Raw genomic sequence first — 26,474 nt, 5'->3', positions numbered from 1 at the left:
CCAAGAGGTAACAGAGGGCTTCATCGCTGGCCAGATGACTCTGTGCCCTGATGTGTCTTGAAAGACAGAGGAAAAGCTTTCAGACCTGAGGTCTTCAAACGTTTATGTTTTGCTCATGGACTTCTAAAGGAAATCTGAAAAAGCTATGCACTGCATAGTTTTTATGCTGACATCTAAAATTTTGTATCGTAAGTTTAAGTAATTGTAAAGAAATTCTCTGTTATAACAAGTATTGACATTTCAAAACAAGCCCCTGATATTTTAAAAATGTTTCCAGTGGAATCTACATGCTAATTTGATATATAGTCACCCTTTTTAAAAAAAATACAAGAACAAGCTCTTCTTAATGTATTCACATTTTATATATCATTTAAGAAATGTTTCTAATGGAATCTATATACCAGGTGATATCATCATCTTTTTAGACGTAGCAGAACAAGCTCTTCTTAAATTTTACATCATTCTTTCTTCTCCTTGGATTTGTATTTCCATGTCTTTACCTTGCAGAACTTTATCCTATGAAACATACCTTTTGTCATATTTCTCTGTAACGATGAACAAGGGTATACAGTCTACAAAGCTCTAAGTGTTAAAACATCTCTTCTGCATTGAGTTATTATGATGATTATTGGTATACAATTGGTCAAAACAACATAAATATATGTTTTGATGATTATGAAATAAAATTTTTATTGGAAGTTGATCTCTTAATTAGGTAGAGTTTTTTCTTTTCTCTTTTTTGGCAATTATATTTATTGTTGACTATTACTGCTAGAATGAAATAGTATTCAGCATCAATATTCACCTTATTTTTTTCTTTTTTTAATTAGATATAAATGCTGAGAAATTTTGTTCGTATTTAAGCAGTGGAATTGGAAGTGTTGTTTAGAAATATCATTAAGGCTGGGCACTATGGCTCACGCCTGTAATCCTAGGACTTTGGGAGGCCAAGGCAGATGGATCACCTGAGGTCAGGAGTTTGAGACCAGCCTAGCCAACTTGGCAAAACACCATCTCTACTAAAAATACAAAAATTAGCCACGCATGGTGGCAAGCGCCTGTAATCCCAGCTACTTGGGAGGCTGAGACAGGCGAATCTCTCAAACTCAGGGGCGGAGGTTGCAGTGAGCCGAGATGGTGTTGCTGCACTCCAGCCTGGGTGAAAGAGCAAGACTCTGTCCCCCCCACAAAAAAAAAAAAAAAAAAAGAAATATCATTTAATTATTGAATTCTTTTTGAGTTAAAAAGCAAAAATTATTTAGTGATTTTTCTCTTAAAATTATTTTTTAAACAGCTGTTATTATAATTCATATCTCTTGCAACTTTGTTGACAGCAATGACTCAATACCAGTTGACTTGTGAAAGTATTTGTAACCAGTTATTAGAGTTAGTAACTTTCTCAACTATAACACCAGTAGATCTAAAAGGAAGAAGCTAAGACAAAATTACTATAGAGAGTTTATTTGGGCCAAGGTTGAAGACTGCACCCCAGGACACACTTCCAGGTTGCCTTGGAGAGTGCTCTGGGGAACATAGGAGAGGCTCAAGTTTTTAAAGATAAAAGGAACAAATCAAGAGAGTGGGTAATTCTTCAGGAATTCTCATTGGTTTACAGAAATAACATTTGTTAGTGATTGGCTATACCTTGTCGAACTGTAGAATGTATAGCACTTTATGGCTACTTGGCATTAGTCTAGAGCCTGCATAGCAAATGGCTTCAAAAGGTAATTAATTATCTAGCTCAAGGAGGAGTGAGACATGACTACTCTTACATCTTCAATGCCTCTCTGGGCCTGATAATTTAAAGGCGCCCACATACCTCAGATAAAGGTATCTTATCTGAGGTCGGTTTGTTTGTTTTTTGTTTTTTGTCATTCCAATATTTCAAATTGTTCGTTTGCTTGGGAACCTGGAGGTGTCTTCACCCTGAGGCAACAACGCACCACTGTAAGATGTGGGATGGAAGAGAGAAAAGCCTTTCTTCTGTAAAGTGGGAAGAAATCCATTGTAAAAGGGCAGCTTACAGCTTGACCTCACTGTCTCTTAGATTTTAGGAAAGAGTACAAATAAGCTTTGAGGATCTTGAAATTGATTTCCTTAAAACTACTCAAGATTCCACATGTAAAGTTTTCCAAATTGTTGCTACTTTTAGTGTGGTCTGTGGGCCAGCAACATTGGTATACCTGGGAGCTGTTGGAAATGCAGAATCTCAGCCCCAGCCTAGACCTCCTGAAGCTAAATCTGCAAAATCCCGGGGCGATTCACTAGCACATTAGAGTCCAGATTGTTGCCACTTCCTTCCCCTCAAAACCTTGTAGTGCACACATTGGCTGTTATGCAGGTTCCTTCCCAGTGTAGGCCGTCATTTACATACCTCTTGAGCATCCTCTGCTCATGATTTTGGCTTTGATTCTCCAAGAAGTCACTTGTTTTAGTTTCCAGCAGTCTGTGAGGCCTACTGGGCTGGGCTTTCTGACTCTGCAAATAATTTAAACACTGCTTATCACGGTCCCTAAGGAACCCTCCGTAAGTGGTAGCTGATAGTTATCATTTTCCTCTCACTAATCGTCAGATTTGGGTAAGAGATCCTTTTTCCTCCATGAGTGTCACTCGAGCCTGTGATTCTGAATTACTGGATGTTAAGATTGGCAAGACCTGTGTGTGTCATGGAGAGGTTTCCTCCTATCATCCCAGTGAACATTGTGACCTTGTCATTAGGAGAGCTATAAATAGAAGAATTTTTTTTAAGGAAAATAAAAGCCTATTCAAACACAGCATCAAAAGCTGCTGGTTCTAGCAAGAAGAAAATGGCTGATTGTATTTTTCGAAATGTCTTTGCCTTTCCCTGTATTTTTGCTGTGTTGACAGTTGTGCCATCCAGGCTTGACCTAGCCCTCGGCCCTCCTTCTTGGCTCTGCATTCACTTTTTGTATATGTGGGATTCCAGATCTGTAAACAAGGGGACTCAGTGCCAAAGCCTCCTTCTTGGGTGCAAATACCCAAGTGTCAGTGGTGTTTGGAAGCAGAAGAGCAGTCCGTGGGAGGAAGCATTCCCCTACATTATTCTCACTTTGCGCCCCCAACAGGAAATCCTGCAGTATCCTGGGAAGAACGAGGACGCTCAGTGTTCAAATTCTGCCTGGTTACCTAAACTCCCTGGACTTCTGTGTCTCTTTCTCTAAAATGGTCATCAACTCAAATGACTATGGGAAAATTAAATGAGACTGAGCACATGTGCAGATAAGTGGATGCTCTAAAAAAGTGATTTTCCTCCTCCTTTCAAACAAATGGACAGTGCTTCTTAAAATCAATGCTTCATAAAATCATAGGCTCTTAGGCTGGGAATATTCTTTAAAATCATGACTTTTGCTGTAGAAGAAACTAGAGGGAAAAAAGTGAACCTACACTGATGAGCTAAGTTTCAGAATTTACAGTAGTGCCTGTGCACTAATAATAATTTAAGATGATGGTGTCCAGGAAGGGACCCATTTCTCTACAGCTGATTAGCCACAGATCAGTGCTATGAATTATAGAACTAGGAAGGCAGAACATGAATAGACAGAGAGATAATACGTAGAGCAGAAGGAGCACAATACTGAGTCCTTGAATGCACTTTATTTGCTGCTTTGAGCAGCACTTTGAATAGCAAAATTATGCATTAATATCAGTGGTTCACAAAACGTGGTCCCTGATCAGCAGCATCAGCATCACCTGGGAACTTATTAGAAATGCAAATTATCTGGCCTCACCCCAGATCTGCTGAATCAGAAACCCTGGGAGTGAGGCCAGCAATCAGTGTTTTAAGCAGGCTTTGCATGTGATTCAGATGAACGCTAGAGTTTGGGAATAACTGGTTTACATTTTAACAGCTTACAACCATCTTTTCCAATGCAAAGCAAAGTGGAATCATAAATGTCTTAGCATTTTAAATTCCTTACCTCCTTGACATATACTGTGAAAATTCCCAGATATTTTTGTCTTCTGATTCTTGGAGAGATATGCATGAGCACAGTCACCAGGTAGAACTTCCTCAGTTGCTTTGGGTGGCTGTTGTTTAATTATGAAGCAGCAATGTAAAAGAAGGATTCTGAAAATTAAGCAAATGAATCTGCTGTCACTTCTGTTCTTTAGAAATACCTTTCCTAGGCTGGATGCAGTGGCTCATGCCTGTAATCCTAGCACTCTAGGAGGCTGAGGCAAGAGGATAACTTGAAACCAGAAGTTTGAGACCAGCCTGGGCAATGTAGTGAGACCCCATCTCTAACAAAAAAACCCCAAAATTACCTTTCCTCTAGAGTTACAATATATTTATAACCTTATAACAAATTATATACAAATCACTATGTTTTTATTTCTACACCTTCACAATCCTATCTCTAGAAGCGGTTACACCAAAGCCCTGTGTTGTCTGGAGGTGTGATAACAGACTCTCTGGGCCCCTTCGAAGGATGTCATCACTCAGGCCCAACTTCTGCTTATTTTGAATTTCCTGTTTGATGGTTAAAAGTCAAGGAGAAGGCCAGAAGTTAAAAGCTTGTACCACATTCTGTCTCTTATTCATATTCTCTGTCATCATTGGTTGTTTATGTGTCTGCCTCAGTCTCCCAGATTGGGGCTAATCAGGGGCAAGAGTCATCTGTCTCATTCCCCTTCTACAAAATAGGCATGCAGCAGATGTTCATGGACAGGACTGACACCGAAACCAGCAAGGCTGAGTGGCTCGTGGAAGGCCGGGGAGCTCTTCTGAGCATCCACAGCTACTCTCTCCTGCTCACTTTATTACACCATCTCTGTTTATCAAGTGTTTGTTACTTACTTGATTTCCACGTGTCATTATCTAGAGACTTTGTAAGTGTCTGACTGTGTTCACCCCCAAAACTTTGCAGAAGTCAGGCTTTGTAAATATACTGGAAGAAAGGAGATTCACAGCTAAAAGCTTCCTAATGAGGACACTGCGAACATGTTATTTTCAACATTCAACTCCTAAGTTTGAATAATTCATGAAAAAAAAAATCTGTTGAACTAGAAGTGACTGGGCTATTTTAATGAAAGTAGAGATTTGGAATGTTTTAGAGCTGGAGATCGACACCCTCAGTTTTCATGAGAGAACTGAAGGCAGGGAGAGGAAATGACCAGCCCACAACTCAGTGAATTAGCGAGCTCAGGTCTTCTGTGTCCCATGCCCTCAAGGTCACATAGTGGCTAGTGGCCAATCTGAAACTAGAACTCAGGCCTTGAGATTCATACACCCAGGTCTTTCCATGGAGCCACCACAACTTGTCACAGGGACACCAGAGAGTAGGCAGGCCCAAGGTCCCTCTCTCCTGCACTCTGGGTCTCAGAAGACACGGGAGATCATATTTCCTTTCCTTTTCCATCTTCAATGATCAAGCCCAATTGCTTTCCGCTCTGACTGCATAATAGACCCCCTGGGGAGTTTTTAAAAAATTCTGATGCTCAAAACCCACCCTAGGTCAATTAAATCAGTCTGGTGGTGGGGCCCAGGCCTCAGTGTTTTAAAGCCCCCTAGGTGGTTCCAACCTCTAGCTAAATCTGAGAAACACTGGGTCTAGCCCATTCCTCTCGTTTCTCCTACTCTCTTGAAGGCCAGCATCCTTCCCTTGCTCCCTCTGTTACCTTTTTGCTAATCCTCAGGTTATTTTTGTTTTGTTTCGCTTTGTTTTGGAGAGGGAGTTTCACTCTTGATGCCCAGGCTGGAGTGCAATGGCACAATCTCAGCTCACCGCAACCTCCGCCTACCAGGTTCAAGTGATTCTTCTGTCTCAGCCTCGCGAGTAGCTGGGACTACAGGTGTATGCCACCATACCCAGCCAATTTTCGTATTTTTAGTAGAGACGGGGTTTCACCATATTAGGCTGGTCTCGAACTCCTGACCTCGTGATCTGCCCGCCTTGGCCTCCCAAAGTGCTGGGATTACAGGCATGAGCCACTGCGCCTGGCCTAATCCTCAGGTTTTAGCACTGCAATCACATGGTTAAGTTCAGGCTGCTGCCATTCCAAGCTATTTAAGACATTAGCCAAAAATTTAGCTTTGTGGTCCCCTTCTCATCTACTCCTCTCTCACTCAGCTTGGCTGGGTCTTTGCTTCCTTTACCACTGCTTCCTCTCAGCCCCCACTGAGGCCTCACTCTCCCAGGAGGGGCTACCATTTGTAGCCCTTCTCTCAAGACCTCCGTCCTCCTTGGCTTCATCCCCAGATGACTGTGAGGCTGGACTAGAGGAACTGGGAGCTCAGACTGGATGGAAAGCTTTGGGGAAGCTGCTCCTATGATTATTGGTCCCAGAGGAGTAATTCTTCCAGCAGCTCTGCTTTTTTTCTTGCTGGCTAAGTGTGTGGGTGTGCAGCAGGCATTTGCTAGGGAACGTCGGCAAAAAATAAAACTTTTCAAGCTTCAATTCTGCAGACAGATTGAGAGGCCTCCCAACAGTTCAGAATTGCTGAATCTGGCTCCATCCACCCACTTACCCCCCCAGGAAGTGGTAGGTCGAGTTCGATGTGTTTTGATTTGTTAACAGTGGCCTAGCTTATGGGAATTTAACTCATAAGGGTGATGCTTTAGAATAAACTAGTCAACGAATAGTTATTGAACATTCATTGCATGCAGGGCACTGTGCTAGGCACTGATAAAGCCCAAATGGAAAGTCACATCTGCTAAAGGCATTTTGTGGGCAATGGAAGGAGACAGGAAGAGAGGGGAATAGGAATAGGAATGAAATAAAAATCCATAAAAGGGAAAAGGGTTAGGGGTGGCAGGATGATAGCTGTGTGTTTAACTTCCCAGGACTTAAAGTCCTGAACTATCTGTCCAGTCCATTCTCACCAACCATATTGGAGCCACCATATTGTTTTAATCTTGCCATTTGACCTCCAAGGTACTTGGGGGGCCCCTGAGGGAGCTTAGCAAACATTATCTTAAGACAGCTGCAGCTTCTTTCTCAATCCGTCTCCATCTCCTTCTGCGCGTGTGTCTTTTCGTCACTTTCTAACTCCTACACTTTATCTCCCTTGCTATCTCTTGGATACATAACATTTTTTTCATGAATACATAAAGAAATAAATCCAAGCTCTCAGCCATTTATCAAACTAATAGTGAATATTACTGGTAGAAATGACCAACACAAATTAACAGCTAAAACTACACATAGGAAAAAATGGTTATTGATGGAAAATTGCCTGAAGAATCAAATCTTCTTGACAAAATGTAGACATCCAAATATGATCCAGAAAAATTGGATTTGGTAGAAATAATGGCCAGAAAGTAAAATCCATGAAGACAGATGTTGTGATTGGTAAAATTTGACATGGACAAAAACTTGATAATGAATCCAATTTTGTCAGAAAATTTAAACAGAGGAAGGAGGATTCCTTGAGGCCAGGAGTTCAAAACCAGCCTTGGCAACATAGTGAGACTCCATCTCTATTGAAAAAAAAAAAAAAAGAGGCCCGGCGCAGTGACTTACACCTATAATCCCAGCACTTTGGGAAGCTGAGGCGGATGGATCACTTGAGGTCAGGAGTTCAAGACCACCCTGGACAATATGGTGAAACCCCATCTCTACTAAAAAAAATACAAAAATTAGCCAGGCGTGGTGGCGGTGCCTGTAATCCAAGCTACTCGGGAGGCTGAGGCGGGAGAATTGCTTAAACCCAGGGGGCAGAAGTTGCAGTGAGCAAAGATCATGCCACTGCACTCCAGCCTGGGCGACAGAGCAACACTCCATCTCAAAAAAAAAAAAAAAAAAAAAAAAATTTGATACCAATTAGGATAACATCAATAAAATATATATAAAATGGTAAAAACTGGAAACTGTACTGTATGAAAAATTGATCAGTGAATTTCATTACTAATGACATTTGTTCTAGAGGCTCACTTTCTTGATGGAAGTCTGTCAATGTTGGCATAATTCTGATGAAAATATTTATAGTCAGATTTCCACTGAGGTAACAATAACAGTGAAAAATATCATGACCCCACAGGAGCTGCCTGATGAACAGGCGGCAAGGTGAAAGCTAGATCACCACCCACAGAGTGGGACTTAGGAATCTGTATTTCTTTAAACAAAAACAAAAACAGAAAACCTCCATCTTTTGAGCTATAATGTAAATGAACCAACTATTAACAAAATGTTTGGGGAACAACCAGAAAAATTTGAACATGGACGGGATGCTAAAGAATATTAAGCCATTATTATTATTATAGGCATGATGGTGGTGTTGTGGTCATATATTTTTATAGTCCTGTTGTGGACTGAATTATATTCCCCAAGATTCATATATTGAAGCCTGAAACCCCATCATGATTGTATTAGAAGAAGGGCCTTTCAGGAGGTTACTGGGGCTAAATGGAGGGAGGTTACTGGGGCTAAATGAGGACCTAATCTAGTGGGAGTGGGATGGAGTCCTAACCTACCTGTAAGGACTGGTATCCTTATAAGAACAAGAGCCATGGGGTAGGGCACTAAAATAAAGAAAAGGCTATGTGGGGACACAGTGAAAAGGTGGCCATCTGCAAGGCAAGGAGAGAGGCCTCAGGAGAAACCAACCCTGCCAGCACCTTATTCTGGACTTCTAGCCCCTAAAAGTGAGAGGAAAAACATTTTCTATTGTTTTAGCCACCCTGGCTCTGGTATTTGTTATGGAAGCACTAGCAAACGAAGGTGAATCCTTATATACTAGAGATACCCACTGAATTATTTATGAGTGGAATAATATGACGTCTCAAATTTTGCTTTAAAATACTCCAGAAATAAAAATTGAGGATAGCAGATAGATAAAACAAGACTGGTTAATGTTGACAGTTACTGGAGCTAGGTCACAAGTACTTGGAGGTACATTGTACTATTCTCTTCTACTGTGGACTTTGTTTGAAAATATTCAAATAAGTTTTAAAAAATTGACAAGGACAAATGTACAGGTGATTTTTATGTATATTCAAGTAGATAATTACCAAGAAAAGGTTTCCCATAATCTTGTATTCTAACCTGGGCTGCTGTGGCTTGGAATAAAATGTGTTACAAATATATATATATATATATATATATATATATATATATTTTTTTTTTTTTTTTTTTTTTTTGAGACGAAGTCTGGCTCTGTCGCCCAGGCTGGAGTGCAGTGGCCGGATCTCAGCTCACTGCAAGCTCCGCCTCCTGGGTTTACGCCATTCTCCCTCCTCAGCCTCCCGAGCAGCTGGGACTACAGGCGCCCGCCACCTCGCCCGGCTAGTTTTTTGTATTTTTTAGTAGAGATGGGGTTTCACCGTGTTAGCCAGGATGGTCTCGATCTCCTGACCTCGTGATCCGCCCGTCTCGGCCTCCCAAAGTGCTGGGATTACAGGCTTGAGCCACCGCGCCCAGCCTACAAATATATATTTATAAATAAAACATTCACTAAATATAAGGGAAAAGGATAAAAATGCCTACTGCAAACAGCGGAACTGTGGGCAAGGGGCAAGCAGAGTAGGAGGAATCAGCATTCATTGAGTGCCTAACACATACCAGATGCTTTGTAAACATTGTCTTTGGATACTCACATAGGTCTATGAAGTAGACTTATCATTTTCAGTCCTTTAAAAACATTTTAATATGAAGAAACTAAGGCCCAGGGAGGATGAATGAACTCCTAAGATCACACACTAGGAAGTGGCTGAGTTGGGATTTTAATCCTATCTGTCTGCTTCCAAAACTTGCATTCTTTTTTCTGAACAACACCTTTTCCCTAAATATTGCCGAATACCAGATCATAAAGGACAGAGGAATTCTGAAGAGAATAAAATCATAGAGAGAACATTACCAAAGGAGTTGGACTTGGAGGTAAGTCCTGGAGGTGGAGAAAAGACATGCAAGCAACCAAGGAGTGGGGAGGATGGCAAGATGCAGAAACTTGGTCGCAGGTGGAGAATGGGGTAAGAATGAGAGGCCACCACTGCAGGCTCATATTTCTTGAATGAAGGGGTAAACCAGATGATCTTTCAAATCTAAAATTCTATCAACCCTCACCTGAGCCTCTCCACTAGGATGTTCCACCTTCATCTCCAGTTCTACATTTTCAAAACTAGATTCATTACTTTGTCTCCTCCCCCGCTGAAACAATTTCCTCCTGGATTCCCTCACCTGCTGATGGAGTCATCGTTTTCCCACCTACGTTTAACACCTGTCATCTTTACCAATCTTGTCCAGGCCGAAGTCTTGGGACAGCACTGGTAAAAGAATCCTGTTAAAAGGTCGTGTCCCTCCTTTGCTCAAAACTCTAGGAGCTCTCCTATCTGTTCTTTGAATACCTAAGCCATGTTCTGGCCTCAGAACCTTTGCACTGGCAGTTCTCTCTACCCAGAAGGCTCTTCTGCCAGATATCCATCTTAATCTCCTTTAAGACTTTACTCAATGTCACCATCTCAACGAGACCTTCCTTGACGACCTATTTTAAGTTGCACCTACCTCCATCTTCCCCGCTGCATGCCTAATCTCTTATACTCTGGTCTACTATTTTTCCCTCAACACTTGTTTCTTTTTAACACACTATTTGTTTTTCTTTTCTCTTAAAAATTGTGTATCTCCCTTCATTAGAATAGAAGTCAGAAAGGGCAGGGCTTTTGTCCAATTTGTTCACTTCTCTAACCCTAAGAATTAACAATGCCTGGGTACATAGAAATTTCTCAATGAATGAATGAATCTATGTTTTATAAATGAAGTACAGCATAACATGGAAACTAATAAATAAAGACATGGATAAAGTTCTGGGGAACAAAAATGGCTGTCAGTTCTACCCACCTGGGAGTGTCAGGAAAAGTTTCACACAAGGGGTGCCAATTGAGCTGAAACGTAAAGGTAAATCGGCCAAGGCAGATGGGGTAGGTGAATTATGGTCCCCAAAGAGATCAAGTCCTAATCCCTGGAGCCTGGACTTATACGATGTATTAGTCCATTCTCATGCTGCTATAAGGACATACACAAGACTGGGTAACTTATAAAGAAAAGAGGTTTAATTGACTCATAATTCTGCAAGGCTGGGGAGACCTCAGGAAACCTTACAATCATGGTGGAAGGGGAAGCAAATACATCTTTCTTCACATGGTGGCAAGAGAGTGAAATGAGAGTTGAGTGAAGGAGGAAGCCGCTTGTAAAACCATCAGATCTCATGAGAACTCACTCACTATCATGAGAACAGTATGGGGGAAACTGCTCCCATGATTCAATCATGTCCACCTGGTCCCGCCCTTGACAGGTGGGGATTATTACAATTCAAGATGAGATTTTGGGTGGGGATATGTCTGGAATTTATTCATTAGAGTGGGTTCTTGGTCTTGCTGACTTCGAGAATGAAGCTGTGGACCCTCGCAGTGAGTGTTACAGCTCTTAAAGATGGTGTGTCTGGAGTTTGTTCCTTCAGATGTTCAGATGTGTCTGGAGTTTCTTCCTTCTGGTGGGTTCGTGGTCTCGCTGACTTCAGGAATGAAGCTGCAGACCTTCACAGTGAGTGTTACAGTTCTTAAAGGTGGCACGTCCAGAGTTGTTTGTTCCTCCCGGTGGGTTCCTGGTCTTGCTGACTTCAGAAATGAAGCTGCAGACCTTCGTGGCGCGTGTTACAGCTCATAAAGGTAGTGTCGACCCAAAGAGTGAGTAGCAGCAAGATTTATTGTGAAGAGTGAAAAAACAAAGCTTCCACAGCAAGGAAGGGGACCTAAGCAGGTTGCCACTGCTGGCTCAGGTGGCTAGCTTTTATTCCCTAATTTGACCCTGCCCACATCCTGCTGATTGGTCCATTTTACAGAGTGCTGATTGGTCCATTTTACAGATTGCTGATTGGTGCATGTACAGTCCTTTAGCTAGACACAGAGCACTGATTGGTGCGTTTTTACAGAGTTCTGATTGGTGCATTTACAATCCTTTAGCTAGACACAGAGTGTTGATTGGTGCGTTTTTACAGAGTGCTGATTGGTGCATTTACAGTCCTTTAGCTAGACACAGAGCGTTGATTGGTGCGTTTTTACAGAGTGCTGATTGGTGCATTTACAATCTTTTAGCTAGACACAGAGTGCTGATTGGTGCATTTACAATCCTCTAGCTAGATAGAAAAGTTCTCCAAGTACCCACCCGACCCAGAGGCCCAGCTGGCTTCACCTCTCAGGGACACAGCCAAACCATATAATATGACAAAAGAGACTTAACAGATGTGACTAAGCTAAGTATCTTGAGATGGAAATATTATTCTGTATTATTCAGCGGGACCATAAATGCCATCACAAGTATTCTTATAAGGGAGAGATAAAGCTAGGTTTAGCAGCAGCAGCATAAGCAGAAGTTGATGTGACAGTGGAGCAAGATGCTGTGCTGCTGGCTTTAAAGATGGAGGAAGGAATCATGAGCCAAGGAATGCAAATAATGTGGCTCTAGAAGATGGAAAGGGCAAGAAAACAGATTCTCTCCTCCAGCTTGTGGAGGGAGCACAGCCCTGCTGACACCTTGATTTCAGCTCAGTAAAACTGATTTTAGACTTTGACCTCCAGGAATTACAAGAGAGTAAATGTGTATTGTTTTAAGCCACCAAGTTTGTGGTAATTTGTTACAGCAGCCATTAAAAACTAATACAGCAGGTGAGGGCATCCTATTAAGAGGGAATAGTATGTACAAATTGTGAAAGTGATAGCACTTTCAAGATACCCCGGGAAACTTACTGTACTTGGGTTAAGCAGTAGGGAGTGGAGAAAGATGGGGTTGGAGATGTGGCAGGGGCTAGATTGTGAAGGGCCTTGCATGTCATGTAGAGGAGTTGGGTGGTATTCTATTGGTATAGGGAAATGTAATGACCTTCAGTCCTGAATGGCATATTTTCCTGGCTGCAGGGAGTGCTGCTGGCAGATAGCCCTTACTTGCAACTCTCTTCTGGGATCTCTTTTTTATGCATGCAACTGTCTATCCCAAGCTCATACCAGCTTCCTGGGGCAACCAATCAGTGGACTACACAGAAGTATACTCTGTCATTTCACTCCAATTCAGAACTCTGAAAGGCCATCCCAACTTCAGAGCTTCCCAGGAGGTTAGCTAAAGCTTTGTTGTGGTGACTTTGGAGCTCAACTTCCCTGTGTGTCCAATCCTGCCTCCTTCTCTCCCTTCTACAGGTATTAATCCCAAGAGCCCTCCCTAATAAACACCCTGCCTGCTAGTCTCTGTCTCATTCGGCCTCCCTGGGAACTCACCCTGCCAATGGGGGTTAAATGGTCTTTAAGTAAGAGAAGGAAAGGTAAGATTGGTTTGGGTGGTGATAACTCAGATCAGTGTGAGGATGTGCTAGGCTGGGGAGAGACTGTAGGAGAGATCAGTTAGGAAATTGGCGCAAGATTCCAGGTGAGAGATGATGAAATCCTGGGCAAAGGTAGAGGCAAAAGCAACTCTATGCATGGTCGTCAGTTTTCCTGTGAATAGCCTCTTGGAGCCTAGTCCATAGCATGTTAACTAAAGTAAGTTCTTCCTCATAGGCAACACAAGGGAAAATAGACAAATTAGATTACATTAAACTAAAAGGCTTCTGCATAACAAAAGAAAGAATCAACAGGGTGAAGAGACAACCTATGGAGTGGAAGAAAATTGCAAACCTATCGGATAAAAGGTTAATATCCAAAATATATTAGGAGCCCAAACAACTCAATAGCAAGAAAACAACCTGATTTTAAAAATGGGCGAAGGACCTGAATAGACATTTCTCAAAAGACAGCATACAAGTGGCCAACAGATATATGAAAAAATGCCCACATCACTAACCATCAGAGAAATGCCAGTTAAAACCACAATGAGATATCTCCTTATACCTGTTAGAATGGCTATTATCAAAGACAAAAGATGTTGGTGAGGATGTGGAGAAAAAGAAACAATTGTACGCTGTTGGTGAAAATTTAAACTAGTACAGCTATTATGGAAAACAGTATAGAGGTTTCTCAAAAAAATAAAAATAGGACTATTATATGATTCAGCCATCCCACTACTGGGTATGACATGATATCAGTATCTTGAAAAGATATCTGCACTCCCGTGTTAACTGCAGCACTGTTCACAATAGTCAGATATGGAAATAACCTAAGGGTCCATCAATGGATGAATGGATTTAGAAAATGTGATATGTTTATGAGGAAGGTATGTTGAAAACTGAGATGGGCCAAAAACTAAGCCTCTTCCACCAGTTAGTCAACTTGTAAATGCAAAGGAAAAGTTCTTGAAGGAAATTGCAAGTACTACTTCACTAAACACATGAATGGTAAGAAAGTGAAACAGACTTACTGTTGATGTGGAGAAAGTTTGAGTGGTCTGGATAGAAAATCAACATTCCCTTAAGCCAAAGCCTAATCCAGAGCAAATCCTAAGTTTCTTCAATTTTATGAAGGCTGAGAGAGGTGAGAAAGGTGCAGAAGAAAAGTTGAAAGCTGGCAGTGGTTGGTTTATAAAGTTTAAGGAAAGAAGCCATCTCCATAACATAAAAAAGTGCAAGGTGAAGCGCAAGTGCTGATGTAAAAGCTGCAGCAAGTTATCCAGAAGATCAAGCTAAGATAATTGATAAATAACAAATTTTTAATGTACACAAACAGGCTTCTATTGGAAAAAGATGCCATCTAGGACTTTCATAACTACAGAGAAGTCAATGCCCGCCTTCAAGGTTTCAAAAGATAGGCTGACTGTCTTGTTAGGGACTAATGTAACTGATGACTTTACCATTGACACCAGTGCTCATGTCTCATTCCAAAAATCCTAGGATCCTTAAGCATCATGCTAAATCTACTCTGCCTGTGCTCTATAAATGAAACAGCAAAGCCTGGATGATGGCACATCTGTTTACAGCGTGGTTTACTAAATATTTTAAGTCCACGGTTGAGACCTACTGTGTAGAAAAAAGACTCCTTTCAAAATACTAATGCTCATTGACAATGTACATGGTCACCCAAGAACTCTTATGGAAATGCACAAGGTGATTAACGTTGTTTTCAGGCCTGCTAACACAACATTTATTCTCTAGCCCAAGGATCAAGAAGTAATTTGGGCTTTCAAGTCTTATTATTTAAGAAATACTTTTAGGCCAGGCACAGTGGCTCATGCCTGTAATCCCAGCACTTTGGGAGGCCGAGGTGGGCGGATCACAAGGTCAGGAGATTGAGACAATCCTGGCTAACATGGTGAAACCCCATCTCTACTAAAAATACAAAAAAAAAAAAAAAAAAAAAAAATTAGCCGGGTGTGATGGCAGGCACCTGTAGTCCCAGCTACTTGGGAGGCTGAGGCAGGAGAATGGCGTGAACCTGGGAGGCAGAGCTTGCAGTGAGCTGATATTGCACCACTGCACTCCAGCCTGGGTGATAGAGCGAGATTCCGTCTCAAAAAAAAAAAGAAAGAAAGAAAGAAAAAGAAATGCTTTTAGTAAGACTATAGGTACCACAGATAGTGAATCCTCTGATAGATCTGGGCAAAATAAATTAAAAACCTTCTGGAAAAAATCCACCATACTAGATGCCATTAAGAGCAGTTGTGATTCATTGGAGGAAGTCAAAATATCAGCATTAACAAGAGTTTGGAAGAAGTTGATTCCCCTCACAAATGATTCTAAGGTGTTTAAGATTTCAGGGGAGGAAGTAAGTGCAGATGTGGTAGAAATACTAAGAGAATTAAAAGTGGAGCCTGAATATGTGACTAAATTCCTGCAATCTCATGATAAAACTTTAATGGATGAGGAGTTACTTCTTACGGATGAGCAAAGAAAGTGATTTCTTGAGACGGAGTCTACTCCTGGTGAATATGCTGTGAACATTGTTGAAATGACACCGAAGGATTTAAAACATTACATAAACATACTTGATACAGCAGCAAAGGCTTTGAGAGCACTAACTCCAATATTGAAAGAAGTTCTGGCCTGGCACGTGGCTCACGCCTGCAATCCCAGCACTTTGGGAGGCTGAGGTGGGCAGATCATGAGGTCAGGAGATTGAGACCATCCTGGCTAACATGGTGAAACCCCGTTTTTACTAAAAATACAAAAAAGTAGGTGTGGTGGCATGTGCCTGGAGTCCCAGCTACTTGGGAGGCTGAGGCAGGAGAATCGCTTGAACCCTGGAGGTGAAGGTTGCAGTGAGCCGAGATTGCGCCACTGCACTCCAGCATGGGCGACAGAGCAAGATTCTGTCAAAATAAAAAAATAAAAAAAAGAAGGAAGATCTACTGTGAGTGAAATCTATTAAATCACTCTATTAAAGCAAATATCACAATAAAGTGAGTCATACAAATTTGTTATTTTCCCAGTGCATACAAAAGTTATGTTTACAAAAGCTATCAAACAGCATCACATGCTACAGACAAATCTTTCATAAAAGGAAGAGTCCATTTATGTGGCAAACTTCATTGTTGTCTTCCTTTAAGAAATTACCACAGCCACCCCAACCTTCAGCAACCGCCACCCCGATCCAGTCAACAGCTGTTAACATAGAGGCAAGTCCCTAAACCAGCAAAAAGATTACAACTCAATAAAGGCTCAGATGATTGTTAGCATGTTTTTAGCAATACATTTTTTTTTTTTTGAGACACAGTCTTGCTCTGTTGCCCAGGCTGGAGTGCAGTGGTGTGATTCCGCTCACTGCAAGCTCCGCCTCCTGGGTTCACACCATTCTCCTGCCTCAGCCTCCCAAGTAGCTGGGACTACAGGCACCCACCACCACGCCCGGCTAATTTTTTGTATTTTCGGTAGAGACGGGGTTTCACCATGTTAGCCAGGATGGTCTCAATCTCCTGACCTCGTGAGCCACCCGCCTAGGCCTCCCAAAGTGCTGGGATTACAGGTGTGAGCCACGATGCCTGACCTAGCAATAAAGTATTTTTAAGTTAAGCTATATGCTTTTTTTAGATGTAATGCTATTGCACATTTAATAGACTATGGTATTTTATATATATATATATATATACACACACACACGTACAGTGTAAACATAACTTTTGTATGCACTGGGAAAATAACAAATTTGTAAGACTCAATTTATTGTGATATTTGCTTTAATAGAGTGATCTGGACTTGAACCTGCACTATTTCTATGGTATACCTGTATTCTTGAAAACCCCTGACAATAGATTTTAAGTGTTCTTGCCACAAAAAAATGATAAATCTGTGAGGTAGTACATTTGTTAATTAGCTCAATTTAGCCAGTCCACAATTTATACATATTTCAAAACATCATGTTGTACAAAAAAAGTTTTTACTTGTCAATTAAAAAATAATTTAAAAAAGAAGTCCTTTATTATGGCCCAAGTCTGTTCATTTTGTCCCTCATTTCTAATCCAGCTTTGTGGATTTTCTTTTTTGTCTACTTTCTTACCAAAAATACCTTCTCTGTTTCCCTGGCGAACAGTCAGCTTCAACAAGCAGCAGGTTTGATTAACCATTCTTCTCAGAGCAAGAAACCTACCATACTGGGAATTGTTCTTCTTTCCATTTCTCCTTGAATATCTCCAGTGTCAGACAGCTCATTATCTGACAAGGCTGTGTATTCTCATTGATGTAGTTTGGCTGTGTCCCTACCCAAATCTCATCTTGAATTGTAGTTCCCATAATCCCCATGTGTCATGGGAGGGACCAGGTGGGAGGTAATTGAATCATGCAGGTGGTTACCCCCATGCTGCTGTTCTCATGATAGTGAGTGAGTGCTCACAAGATCTGATGGTTTTATAAGGGGCTTTTCCCTCTTTGCTCGGCATTTCTTCCTGCTATCATGTGAAGGACGTGTTTGCTTCCCCTTCTGCCATGACTGTAAGTTTCCTGAGGTCTCCCCAGCCTAGCAGAACTGTGAGTCAATTAAACCTCTTTCATTTGTAAATTATCCAGTCTCAGGCAGCTCTCTATAGCAGTGTGAGAGTGAACTAATACGCTCATTCTCAGCTGAAAGCCTTATACTAAGCCTGAAACTGCTCATAGCTTTCACTTGGTTCTAGTTGAGACATATCATCAGAATGGAACGTGTTTAGAGGTCCTAGTTTTGGAGTCAAACAGACATTGGTTCAAATCCGGATTCTGCTACTTAAAGTGACCTTGGTCCTTTTATGTCAACTAGTTTGCTCAACTGTAAAATGGGGACAAAAATAGAATCGACCTCATAAAGTTACCATTAAAAAAATATGTTGGCCTGGCACGATGGCTCATGCCTGTAATCCCAACACTTTTGGAGGCCGAGGTGGGTGGATCATGAGGTCAGGAGTTCGAGACCAGCCTGGCCAACATGGTGAAACGCTGTCTCTACTAAAAATACAAAAATTAGCTGGGCGTGGTGGCACACACCTGTAATCCCAGCTACTTGGGAGGCTGAGGAAGGAGAATTGCTTGAACTTGGGAGACAGAGGTTGCAGTGAGCCGAGATTGTGCCACTGCACTCTAGCCTAGATGACAGAGTGAGACTCCGTCTAAAAAAAAAAAAAAAAAAAAAAGAATATATTTAAAGCATGATACCTGGCACGCTGTAAATACTTAATAAGTGCTAGATATTATTATGGATGTTAGACGTCAATTGAATATGTCTCTCCAAAAGACATTTCATTATGATATGTGCCCTCTTGAGGGGTGGCAGGGGAAGCAGAAAAAAGAAGTTCTGTCTTCTTATTGAGTTGTGAGTAGATATGCACCTGCCCTCTTTGAACAAAATGCATGTTAAGCACAGTAATCGTGTGTAGACTCTCATTCAGACATGAGGCTATAATCAAGGTGTCTCCCATGGCTTATATCTGCCTACTTAGGAGGAAAAAGAATTTGTTTTCCATTTACCAAATAGCAGCCCTGCATAATAAGAAGGGATTGATTTTTCCAGCATTCCATTAGCTGTGAGTATTTCAAGAGAGCATAATGCATTCCAGTGGGGGACATGAATTGCATCATCAGGGAGCTGGAAAGGGACCTGGAGACGAATCAGGCTGGGGTAGCAGCTTTCAAAGGGAATAATCCCACTCTTCTCCACATTTTCCTTATATGTTTTTTCAAAATCTTTGAAGTGTGGCATTTTGTATCCACATTTCTGATCCAGACACATGTTTCATAACCAGCTCAACTGCTGACCCAGTTAAATAATAATGAGCGGATTCTCATAAATCTCAACTGTTTCTCTCAGAAGAACCCAGTGGAAGAGGCTACAGAGTGGTAGCTGTGGGAGAAGTCATCATTGGTGATGTCAAAACCCATTGCTTGATTGGTGGTGCTAAAGACGAGCTGTCTGCACATCAAAACCACCAGTAGGAGAGAAAGAAAATTTAGTTAATCAATCTATTGGTTGTTTTGTCTACCTAGTATTCACACGAGTAAAAGAAACAGAGAAGAAAATACTGTCTTCCACAGAATGGAGTGATTTTTTTTTCCTCATAGAAGACAGGTTGCTTCCTGGAGGTTTTTATGGGAAATATAGTATAACCAGTAGTGTGATGGCAAATGTTTAACACAGACACTAGTAGGAGAAAGGAGCCTGAGTTGGTAGGAAGTGCTCATTTTTGTGGTGTATATGTTCTCACCATAGTCAATTTCAAGCTACCAACACAACGTCACTGAGTGCAGTATTGGGAGAGATGAGCAGAAGCTCACCATTCTGTAGTGTTTCCACCATCCCTAACCTGTGAGACCACTACTCACTCACACACTCACTCAGTCATTCATCTTTATTCAACAAACATTTATTGAGCACCTGCTGGGCACTGGAAATACTGAAATAGACAAGAGGATCTCGAGATAGACAAGAGAGCTGATGACTACAGGGGAATGTAATAAATACATGACAGAGTTAGGAATGGGCATGGTGACTGGGAGGAAGAGAGGCCTCTAGGACTGGCCATTCAGTCCTCCAGCTGCTTCACTGGAGAGTTTGACAGTAGATCCTTTTCCCCAGCTTGATATACTCTCTTTCCTTGGCCTCCAGGACACTATTCTCTCCCGGTTTTTCTCCTGTCTTGTTGGCGGCTCCTTCTCAGTCTCCTTTGTTGCTTCCTCCTTAGCTCTGTGACCTCTAAATGTTGCAGTGTCTCAGATTCCAGTCCTTGGACATCTTCTCTTTTCTACCTCCCTCACCCAATGGTAATTTATCCAGTGTCAAGATTGTAGATCATCCATGGCCCCCAGCTGTAGATCCTCCCACAACCCTGAACACCAGACTCATCTGTCCAACTGCCTATTTGAAAACCCCCATATGGCTAATAAATGTCTCCAACTTAACATGCTCAAAGTTGAACCCCTGACCTCTGTCCTCTGAAACTTGCTCCTCCTCCATCTTCTCCACCCTAGGAAATGGCCACTGTACCCCTCCAGTTATTCAGGGGCTCAAAACCTATTGAGTCATTCTTCCTTTCTCTGATGCCCCAAATTTAATCCATTGGCAAAGATTGTGGACTGTCTTCCAAACATCCAAGAGGAAACCGTGTCTCACCCCCTCTACCATCCTCACCGTGGATCATGCCACCATCGCTCACCTGAATTATTGTATTACCTCCAAACACATCTTCCTGCCTCCACTCTTGTCCACTGCTGCCCCACCCACAACACACACCTATACTCAATTCTCAACCTAGCAGCCCGAGTGGTCCTGTTGAAAAATAAGTTAGATCCTTTCATTAACCTCATAGGATTGTTATGGGTATTGCAATGTCTGGCACATGACAAACATTCAATTTTTGTTAGCTATCATTGTTGCATTTCAATTTAGAGGTGATTCATTATACTATGTGATTTCTTTTTCGTTTGTTTGTTTTCTGAGACAGAGTCTCACTCTGTCACCCAGGCTGGAGTGCAGTGGCGCGATCTCGGCTCACTGCGAGCTCTGCCTCCTGGGTTCATGCCATTCTCCTGCCTCAGCCTCCTGAGTAGTTGGGACTACAGGCCTCCGCCACCGCGCCTCCCAAAGTGCTGGGATTACAGGCGTGAGCCACAGCCCCCGGCCTATACTATGTGATTTTTAATATCCGATTTTGTTAGTTCTCACAGACAAGTGGCTTGTGCTTTGAACATAGCACCCACAATCATGAAGATAGCAGGTCTTCAGTTTCAGAGCAGAGATGTTGAGCTGCAATACAAATGACACCCTCAGAAGTTCTATTTTAATAATGGAGACTAATTTAGTTTAGAAAGCAAAACATTCCCAATTTGGCAAATTAAGTATAATTATGCAGTAAAAATCATGCTTTTTTTTTTTTTTTTTTTTTTTTTTTTTTTTTTTGAGATAGGTCTTGCACTGTCACCCAGGCTCAAGTCACCTCTTCCTTCCAGGTTCAAGCTATCCTCCCATTTCAGTCTCTTGAATAGCTGGGACTGTAGGTGCACATCACCACGCCCAGCTAATTTTTGTATTTTTTGTAAAGATGGGGTTTCACTATGTTGCCCAGGCTGGTCCTGAACTCCTGAGCTCAAAGGATCCCCCCACCTCAGCCTCTCAAAGTGCTGGGATTACAGGTATAAGCCACTGCGCCTGGCCAATTTATCCTTTTTAGTGTACAGTTCCATGAGCTTTGACAAATGCATACAGTCAGGTAACTGTGTCACAGGTACTTTATCACAACTTGATAAAGTTTACATTTCTCTTGAGTAAAATTGGGATTGCTGGGTCTACCTGTGTTGTGGGAAAACTTACATTTTAGATTATTCTTGAATAAATGTAGAACTATTACTCTCAGATTCATGATGTGAAAATACGTAATTCAAAATCTAAGCTGTTGGAACTATAAAATATTTTCAGCCTTAAGGGAATGTGATTATGGGACCTGAGTCACAAAAACAGGCAGCTATAACTTTTTGTGTCTCTGATTATAGATTAGCCTTTTTTCCTTACCTACATTATTTTGTAATATGTTGGAAATTACTAACAGGCACCAAGGTAAGACCCCTTTCCCTCTTAATTATTCATCTTTGTCATTGGTTAACTTCCCTCTTTCTTCTATCACACAGACTTCTTGACTATCATGTTGTCTAAGATGAAATGTTAAATATATTATTTTAAATTGGAAAAGAGAAAAAAAGCTGGATATAAAAGAAAAACTGTAACTAATTAAATTGTTTTAACTCATAAACCAACCTTGTATAGAAAATGTTATAATCCTACTAAATTGTTTTTGTTTTCTGCCTATATAAGCAAGACCTTAATTTTTAACTTTGGAGTACTGACCCCATTCCTTTGAAGCCTGTGTTATCCAAATCCAAATGGCCATTCTCAGCTTTGTGCTTGAATAAACTCTTTTAAACTTTTTTTTTTTTTTTTTTTGAGACAGGGTCTCACTCTGTCACCCAGACTAGAGTGCAGTGGCACGATCTTGGCTCACTGCAACCTCCACCTCCCAGGTTGAAGTGATTCTCCTGCCTCAGCCTCCCGAGTGCTTGGGATTACAGGCATGTGCCACTACCCCCCAGGCTAATTTTTGTGTTTTTAGTGGAGGCGGGGTTTCACCATGTTGGCTGGGCTGGTCTTGAACTCCTGACCTCAAATGATCCACCCGCCTTAGCCTCTCAAACTTCTGTATTTACAGGCATGAGCAACTACGCCCACCCAACAGATTCTTTTAAACTGAATTCTGGTCCTTTTGATTATTTCAGGTTGATGATGTAATGGTTGATTTTATACATCAGCTCTACTGGGCTAAGGGATGCCAGATAGTTGGTAAAACATTATGTCTGGGTATGTCTGGGAGGGTGTTTCTGGAAGAGGTCAGTGTTTGAATGGAGAAACTGAGTAAAGCACATGATCCTCCTCAACGTGGGTGACCATCATCCAATCCTTTCAGGCCGTGGATAGAACAAAAAGGCAGAGGAAGGGCAGTGAATTTTTGCTCTATTTTTGAGCTGGGACATCCATCTTCTCTTGCCTGTGAACATCAGTGCTCATGGTTCTCCAGCTTGCAGACAGCAGATCTCCTGGCCTCCATAATTGCATGAGCCAATTCTTACACTAACTCTCTCTCCTCACAAACTCCTCTCTCTATATATATCATCTGGGTTCTGTTGCTCTGGAGAACCCTGACTAATACATATGACAAACACTGATGTAAAGGGTAAAATCATTCTGTGCCTTGGAGGATCTTCTAAGTGTTTCAATCAGTAGGAGGAGTGATGTGTCAATTAGCAAAGTCATCATTTGCAAATGGCTCTATTCAAAATAATTTTATAAGTACTTAAAAATAGTTTGTTGGCCTTCCTTCTTAAGAAAGATAAACATTTCCTTTATTTACACATATTGATTTGCCTTATAAGCAAATCTACTGAGTGCAGTTTCTACTGAGAGTGCAAAAGTCCAGCCTGCTTAAACACTGTGATTACCTTGTAGTGCATGAGGTCTTGCCATGCTCTTCCGGGTCACTATTCCATAACCAAATTGGGCCTAGGGACTTAATCCAGACTAAGGTGTTCTCTGCTCATTTTAATTTGTTTTAAAATTATCAAAAAATTTTTTATAGCAAGCTTTTTAAAAAAGAAATTCGCAAAAAAAAATTAAAAAATAATTTAGCTCTCTGCTTGTTAAACACAACATCATTGAAAAAAAAAGTTTTGGGAGGTCTTTCCTTGGAAGGGTGGGCAAAGCTGGAGGTAGCCTACTATAGGAAGAAGATCCGAGGCCTGAAGTTAGAAGACATGTAGTAGTTTGGCGGGCGCAGTGGCTCACGCCTGTAATCCCAGCACTTTGGAAGGCCGAGGCAGGTGGATCACGAGGTCAGGAGATCGAGACCATCCTGGCTAACACGTTGAAACCCCGTCTCTACTAAAAATACAAAAAATTAGCCAGGTGTGGTGGCGGGCGCCTGTAGTCCCAGCTACTTGGGAGGCTGAGGCAGGAGAATGGCGTGAATCTGGGAGGCGGAGCTTGCAGTGAGCCGAGATAGCGCCACTGCACTCCAGCCTGGGTGAAAGAGCAAGACTCCATCTCAAAAAAAAAAAAAAAAAAAAAAAAAAAAAAAAAGGCCATGTAGTAGTTCTAGCTCTGATCACAACTAGTTATGTTAAGTTGGCCTCTTTGGGTATCAGTTTTGGATAGGGACAAGGGTAAAGTGAGAGGGATACCTAGGCTGGAGAATTTAAGGATATGCTCTCAGGACTGACTGCACTTACTTTATCTTGAAAATGAGTGCCTGCTTAAATTTTGTGCCTTAGTTTCTCGTTTGTCTTTCTCTAGCCCTAGGTTTGCTCAGTTTCATCTGTAAAATGAGCAGCCCGGCTTTGTTATCTCTGTAGTCTTTACCAGGGCTAACATTTTATGTCCCAAACCTAAAGCTTAGGCCAACATAGAACCAGTCAAAGTAAGGCACGTGTAACTATCCAGTTGAACTTGGTCAATTGTCCAGCTAAATAATTCAGGGCAAAAGTACCCTCTTTTTCTGCAATAGGAGGGTGGATTTTCTTTGCTCTGCAGTTTAAGAAGGTTGTAGGAACAGTCCTAAGTTACCCTCTATCTTAATTATATCAACAGTCCTAGCTCACTGGCTCCATTGCTTTTTTCTGACATGTAGCCCAGGCCATCCACAAATTGCCATGCCATCTCTTGCCCTGTGATGATACATTCACTTGCGCAATCCAAAAATTCTCAAATGTGTGTGTTGGTGAGGGAGGGTAGTGTTAAGGTGTGCAACTAGCTGTGCCCCCTAGGGGTGATATTTATTTTATTTTAAACTTCACGTAACTTGAAAGGAAGGCCTGAGTCAGTGGCATGCAGAATCCACTCCTACTGGTTGGTGAGAGGGACTGTTAAAATTTCAAGAATTTAGCGAGCTGGATGTTGAACACAACATCATTAAAAATTAGATAAACTTATAATTAAATAGATTATATTAAGAACGAAGGTAATAAATAGAAAAATTTCTTTACTTCCTAATTGTTTTACTACATTTAACTATTATGTTCTTGAGGTTACTTACATCTATTATATATGTACAGTAGAAATACTTAATAACCATGTGCTACTGCACAACTCTTCTCAACTCTATATTCCGTCACATCATATGGTAGCTGGAAATTAGACACACTGGGAGCATTTACACCATGGAAACTGACGAATGCTTTGCTAGAACTTTGCCAGGGATTTTCACTTGCTTGGGTTAACTAAAAAGTTGAAAAATATGTTACTTGTGATTTATCCTTGCCCTCTCTATATAAAGCAACTTCATATAGTGGAGAGAGCTCTGCATGGACTGGTTCTGCTAATAATTTGAGAATACCATCTCTGTCCTTCAACTTCCCCCCTCTCTAGAGCAGGCAAAAGTATAATATTTTCCCTTGTTATTTCATAAGATTATTAGGCTAACAAATCATCATTTTAAAACAAAACTTTATTTTTTAACTCTGAAAAATAATTATGTAGTTTATGATTTGTAGTTTAATAAAATGGCTTCAAAAAAGTGAATACCTTTGTCTTTGTCCTTTTTGTGCTGCTATAACACAGTATCACAGCCAGAGTAATTTATAAACAATCGATTTTGTGTGTGTGTGTGTGTGATGGAATCTTGCTCTGTTACCCAGGCTGGAGTACAGTGAAATGATCATGACTCACTGCAGCCCCAACCTCCTGGGCCCAAGCGATTCCCCCACCCTGGCATCCCGAGCAGCTGGGATCACAGGTGTGCGCCACCACACCCAACTAATTTTTTAATTATTTCTAGATACGAGGTCTTGCTGTGTTGCCGAGGCTGGTCTCAAACTCCCAGGCTCAAATGATCTCTCATCTAGACCTCCCAAAGTGCTGGGATTACAGGCATGAGCCACTGTGCCTGACCAACAATAGAAGTTTATTTGGCTCATTTTTCTGAAGGCTGTGAAGGCCAAGATCAAGGGGCCACATCTTGTGAGGGGCTTCTTGCACCATCGTAACATGGCAGAAGGCATCGTATGGCAAGAGAGTGCATGTCAGAGAGGAAAGAGAGGCAAACTCACTCATTGTAAGGATGCTGCTCCCATGATAATGGCATAAATCCATTCATGAGGGCAGAGCCCTAATGACCTAATCACCCCTTAAAGGTCCTACCTCTCAACACTGTTGCTTTGGTGATTAAATTTCCAACACATGAACTTTGGAGGACACATTCAACCCATAGCAATCTTATATAAACACAAGGCATTGCTGCAAAAGATCACACAGTCAAAAGAGAACGGTTAATAGTTATGAAGGCACAAAGCTAGAAAATAAAAAATAAAAAACGCATCAGTAAAATGGGTTATTAACAACTCAGAATTTTATGTTAAAATTATTCATTTGTACGCATTTTTTTTTTCTCCACACACAAAAAATGTGTGAACAAAATGTAAAGGGATTCATTTAGCACCTAATGCTGTGATTTATTTGTTGGAGCAAACGGGTAGAGTGCCACCTTACCTCCTTCCTCAATTCTCACACTTGATCTGCAGTTGTGAACTGTAAGCTTGGGCCAGAGAGGGACAATATCTACTCTCTATTTCTGCCCACTTGTGGCCATTACACATAACCTTGAGTGGTCTGAAC

The 26,474-nt window shown here is 41.4% G+C and overlaps 1 long non-coding RNA gene across 1 annotated transcript; it reads right to left on the bottom strand.

Annotated features, from left to right (window-relative positions):
- Positions 1-433: 433 nt before the first annotated feature.
- LOC105490413 (uncharacterized) lies at positions 434-26,474 on the bottom strand. Its single transcript, XR_011619337.1, has 4 exons — positions 26,349-26,474; positions 3,939-4,087; positions 2,375-2,478; positions 434-516 (listed from the first exon to the last, which is right to left on the bottom strand). It is a non-coding gene; the product is annotated as an uncharacterized lncRNA (long non-coding RNA).

This window comes from Macaca nemestrina, chromosome 2 (genome assembly GCF_043159975.1).
Source record: "Macaca nemestrina isolate mMacNem1 chromosome 2, mMacNem.hap1, whole genome shotgun sequence".
NCBI lineage: Eukaryota > Metazoa > Chordata > Mammalia > Primates > Cercopithecidae > Macaca > Macaca nemestrina.
The sequence above is the reverse complement of the archived record's forward strand: the minus strand, read 5'-3'. Positions and strand labels throughout refer to the sequence as shown.